Consider the following 5,317-nt stretch of genomic DNA (forward strand, 5'->3'; position numbering starts at 1 on the left):
GGAATCGTGGCAAGGTTTTGGAGTCGAATGCTTTTCCGCCATGTGTTTGGCGTGCATGTTTACTGTGTCCCCAGAAGTGAGGCAAGCCGGGGTTGTCGGTTGAGGGAACTCGTGTTGCTGTGATGCTGAAGACTGTGACAGTGATGTGCCAGTCATGGTAATGGGTACCCATGGTGGACAGTGTTGTCTGGAGCTTTCCGACTAAATCAAGCCTGGAAGCAGGAGTGGCATCCACTTCTGAAATGGCTTGCCTCCGGAAACTATGAACAGTGCTCAGGCCTTTCGTTCATAAGGTAGCTATGAGTCATCTACGACTCGACGGCACCAAACAACAACATACCTGCTTTTATAGAAAATGGATTTCTTAACCAATAGATGGAGCTTCCCAATGACCTCAAAAATGTGAGATGCCTTATAGTTGTTTTTCACATATTTACATCAAGACTAGCAAGACCACCTGACGTTCCTCTTGTGGGTAAGAACTGCAGGTGAGGATGCACCTATTTGATTCTTCTGGCATTATTGTTTAAGTGCTACCTGCTTCTATCATCTGAGAGACTCATGGCTTCTTGGTTTAGCCCATAATTCATTTTCATATTCTTTAATTTTCAGTAAATATGTTTAAATTATTCAATGAAGCATACCTATAGTTGTAAAAAATTTAGAACCTCTGCCCCAACATTCTCTAATTTCCTTTTCCCTACCATCAAGGAAAAATACACAAAGCAAAAACAATGTTATGGCAACTTGTGTAGTTTTGCATTTGTTTGTCTAAAGAAAAGGCTACAGCATAAAATCTCAAAGTATGACCTAAGTGAAATCAAAGCATTTCAATTGAACCTGGTAATAGCTTGAACTGAGCAGAGTAAAGAAATAATATGGACTAGTACCAGGAACATGGGGTCATTAATCTTGAGAGACAGGGGAGAAAACAACTCTACATTATAATAGCTTAATCATGTGATCATTTAAACAAGTAAAATACCAACAAGTTTTAAAAAAATACCGTCAAATTAGCACACAAAACAGAAATCCAAATAATATTTATATACAATTGAAAGTGCTTTTCTTTGATAAAGGGACCTGGATTCCCTCTTTTCTACTCTTCTGTGCTCTTGAGAATCTGTGTTCTTTATAAAGATAACTCAGGATCATAGAAACACAATGCCAACAAGGAATTTGGAGGTTAACTGTACCTTCCTTTCTAGCAGCCAGCAATCAAGAGCCCTTCTCATTAAGTTAAAAAAAACAGAAAATGGCATACAGAGCACATGGCAGTGAGCATCACTCTGAAAGGGCCAGAGAGAATAACATAGCCCCTCCCTGCCCCAGAGCAGAGAGCAGATCAGCCCTTAGCCCAGCCCCTTGTATAGAGCCTGACCAACAGCAAGGGGCTCTTTTATTTATTGCTGACTCACAGATTCCAGTTAAAGTACCAACAATGGTGTTTATTAGGAAAGAAAGTTGAAGAATAGGGGGGGCAAAGAATATCACAATATCACCCAAACTAAGTGTAGGGTTTAGCCCAACAGTTCCAAAGCATAACTCCTCAGTTAGTCCAGGCTCCAGTTTCAAGTCAGCAAGTAGCTTTTCCTTCCATCATTAAAGGGAAGGACACCAGTAACAATGTCTTTGATCTGTGGCCAGCACAAATACAAGAAGCCTCAGGTTGCACCTTGCTACCATTTGTCCACAGCAATACCAGTCTCGCTACCACCAGGGTCTCGTTCTCAACAGGGTCTTACTCACTGCAAGTCTTCCTGCTTAATGTGAGAGGCACTCTTTATATTGCTGCTTTAGCTGTTGATGATTAGCAAAGATCATGCTGATTTTCAAGACCATGTGTCTGCAGTTAAAGTAGCTGGAACTCAGAGGCGGCTAACTAATGGCTATGAAAAGCCAGTTTTACGCTAAGATCACATGCTTTCATCAGCAATCATGATACCTTATGCTTGTTTTGTTTTGAGTTTTGGCTCTACCTTTTATTACTGAGAGGAGCTCTGGTGTACACCATAGTTCATAATCCATTGCTCTGGTAACCAAAGGTGAAAGAGTATTAATCTATGAGCAGCTTTTGCCTTAGGGGGAAAAATGCAGTCTCCTCCCTTTAGCAAGGTCTAATGGTGATTGATTTTATTAAATATAATATATGAGAATGATTGTATGAAGCACAATTTGAATGAAGAATAGTATAAAGCACAAATGTATACAAATTTTGGAAGCCAATTTTTAAAAAAATTAGATGTACAATAAAATGTGTATGTATGAGTATATTGTATGAAATACAATGTAAATGAAAGATTGTATAAAACACAATGTATAGGAATGAAACATAATGTAAAGGAATTTCTATAGCAAAACTAATAAAAATACTAAAAAATCCCCAACAAAACCCAATGGAGGGTTGTTAAGGTTTGGAACTGCCTTTATGGCACTGATGTGGTGGAGTAAACCTCAGTGTTGAATACTATGGCTCTTTAATGAAATAGAATTTGTATGAAGCCAAACATAAAGCCACTCGTTGCTTTGTTTATTCTAATTCATATCATTCCTATTATGACATAATAGAACTTTCCTATATGGGTCTTCAGGCTATAATCTTTAGGGAGGGGGACTTCCTCATCTTTCTGTCTGAGAATGACTATTGATTTCAAGCCACCAAACTTTTGGTTAGAAGCTAAATGCTTTGGTAGTCTGTCACTTGAGCTAGTTAGGAATTGGCATGTGGTAATTATTCTTGTACCTCTAGAAGACAAAATAAAGTATTAGAATGAAATGTGCAAAGAGCTGAAGTTAGAAAATCAAAAGGGATGAGCTCATTATGCATTTATTAAGCTGAAGGAACTGAAGAACAAATTCAAGCCTCGAGTTGCAGTACTTAGGATGCTATGACAGAATATTGAATGACCCAGGAAGCATCAAAGAAGATGCAAAGAGTAGACAGAGTCACTGTACCAAAAAGAATTGGCTAACACATTAGATTTCATTAAAAACTTATGTACAAGAGGCGATGAAGGAGAAAGTTCAAGCTACTCTAAAAAAACTGACAAAAAACAAGTACCCAGGAATTGATGTTGTACCAATACACATATTTCAACAAGCAGATGCTACTCTGGGTGTATTCACCAGGTTGTACCAAGATGATATCTGGAGGACAACTACCTGGCCAACTGACTAAAAGAGATCCATATTTATTATCATTCCACAACTAATTTACCATAGAAATGATAACTGGGACACAAATGGAGATTTGTAAACCCATATTCATAGCAGTGTTATGTATCATCAAAGGAACATGGAAACAGCCCAAATGTCCAAGCACAACTGAATGAATTGAGAAATTGTGGTACCTACACAAAATGGAATACTATGCAGCACTCAGGAGCAATGATTTAAAAAATATTACATAACATGGGAAAAATTGGGAACATTATACTGAGTGAACTAACTCAGTCTCATAAGGACAAATACTGCATACCATATTTATTCCTATTCGAAAAAATAAAGATGGCCGAACAGAGTGTGAAAACTCTCTAGCACTATCACTAATATCACATGGAAATAAAATCCTGCTAAAGATCATATAAAAACAACTAGAATACTACATTGACAGAAAACTACCAGAAATACAAACTGGGTTTAGAAGAGACTGTGGCATTAGGAATATCATCGCCAATGTCAGATGGATCTTGGCTGAAAGGAGAAAGTACCAGACAAATGTCTGTGTTTCATTGACCATGCAGAGGCATTTGACTGTGTGTCTTATAAATAGATAGATAGATGATAGATGATAGATAGATAGATAGATAGATAGATAGATAGATAGATAGATAGATAATGAATGGACACATACAGACATACATACATACATACATAGTGGCTAATCTTGAGAAGAATGGAAATCCCAGAACACTTGTTTGTGCTCTTGAGAGACCTATACTCAGACCATGAAGCAGTCATGAGACTAGAGCAAGGAGACACTGCATGCTTCAAAATCAGGAATGGAGTATATCAGGGATGAGTCCTATGTCCATACCTTTTCAGTCTGTATGCAGAACAGATCATTAGGAAGGCTAGACTTTATGAGGAGGAATGTGGCATCGGGATTGGAGGAAGACACATCAGCAACTTTCACTATACAGATGACACAACCTTGCATGATGAAACAGAGAAGGGTAATTGCTGCAGAGTGTTAAGGACTATAGTCTGCAATATGGATTGAAGCTCAGAGTCAAGTAAATGAAGATTATCACCAATGGGCCAATAGACAGCACTATGATAGATAAAGAAGAGATCGGGATTGTCAACAATTTCCGCTTACTTGGTTCCACAATCAACACTCTTGACACCAGAAGTCAGGAAATCAAAAGATAAATTGCATTAGGAAAATCTGAGGTTAGGGAGGTCTCCAGAGTGCTAAAGAGTAATGATGTCAGTCTGGAGACTTAGGTGCATCCAATTCAGGCTATAGTCTTCTCAATTACTTGTTATGAATTAGAGAACTGAACAATGACTAAGAAAGATAGAAGAAGAATCGATGCCTTTGAGTTTTGGTGCTGAAAAAGAGCACTGAACATACAGGTCTGTCATAGACTTAAACCAAGCTGCTCCTTGGAGGAAAGGATTTTGAGGCTCTGTCTCATATACTCTGACAATGTTCCAATGAGGAACCTGTTTTTGGAAACAGCATCAGGCTTGGAAAGGTAGAGGAAGACCCTGGATGAGACGGATTGACATAGTAACTGGAGTAAGGAGGATGAGTATGTCAAAGACAATGAGATTGGCTCAGGATAGAACAGGGTTCCTAGGGTTACTATGAATTGCAGTCGACTTGATGGAACATAACAACAATTATTATTGTTGTTAGGGAGCTGTGGTGGTCTAATGGCAAGAAGCTCTTTTATAATCCTAAAGGAATACAGTTCAAGTTCACTAGTTCCTCCATGGGAGAAACTATGGGAGAAGTATGGGCAATCTCCTTCCTCCTGTGCAATTTACTGCCTCTGAAAATCTCCTGGAGGGTCAGCTATTGATTGGTTCAGGTGAAGGAAAAAGACAATTGTTAGGTGTCTTCCAGTTGGCTATTCTGATGTTAGCCTAAAAGTTGGCTTTTTATTTTTATCCATTTGTTAGCTACTTCTGGTCTCCAGATACCTTAACTGCTGACATAGGGTCTTAAAAATCAGCATGGCTTTCCTTGCTAATCAACAGGTGAAGCAGCAATATAAAGAGTGTTTCTCATCCTGGGCAGCAAAACTTGGAGTAGCAAGACTTGCAGTGAGCAAGGCTTGTGGCAGGAAGATGGTTGTGAAAAGTG

The sequence above is a fragment of the Elephantulus edwardii genome, unplaced genomic scaffold, assembly GCF_000299155.1.
Source record: "Elephantulus edwardii isolate Elephantulus edwardi_28Jun2011 unplaced genomic scaffold, EleEdw1.0 scaffold00053, whole genome shotgun sequence".
NCBI classification, from domain to species: Eukaryota; Metazoa; Chordata; class Mammalia; order Macroscelidea; family Macroscelididae; genus Elephantulus; species Elephantulus edwardii.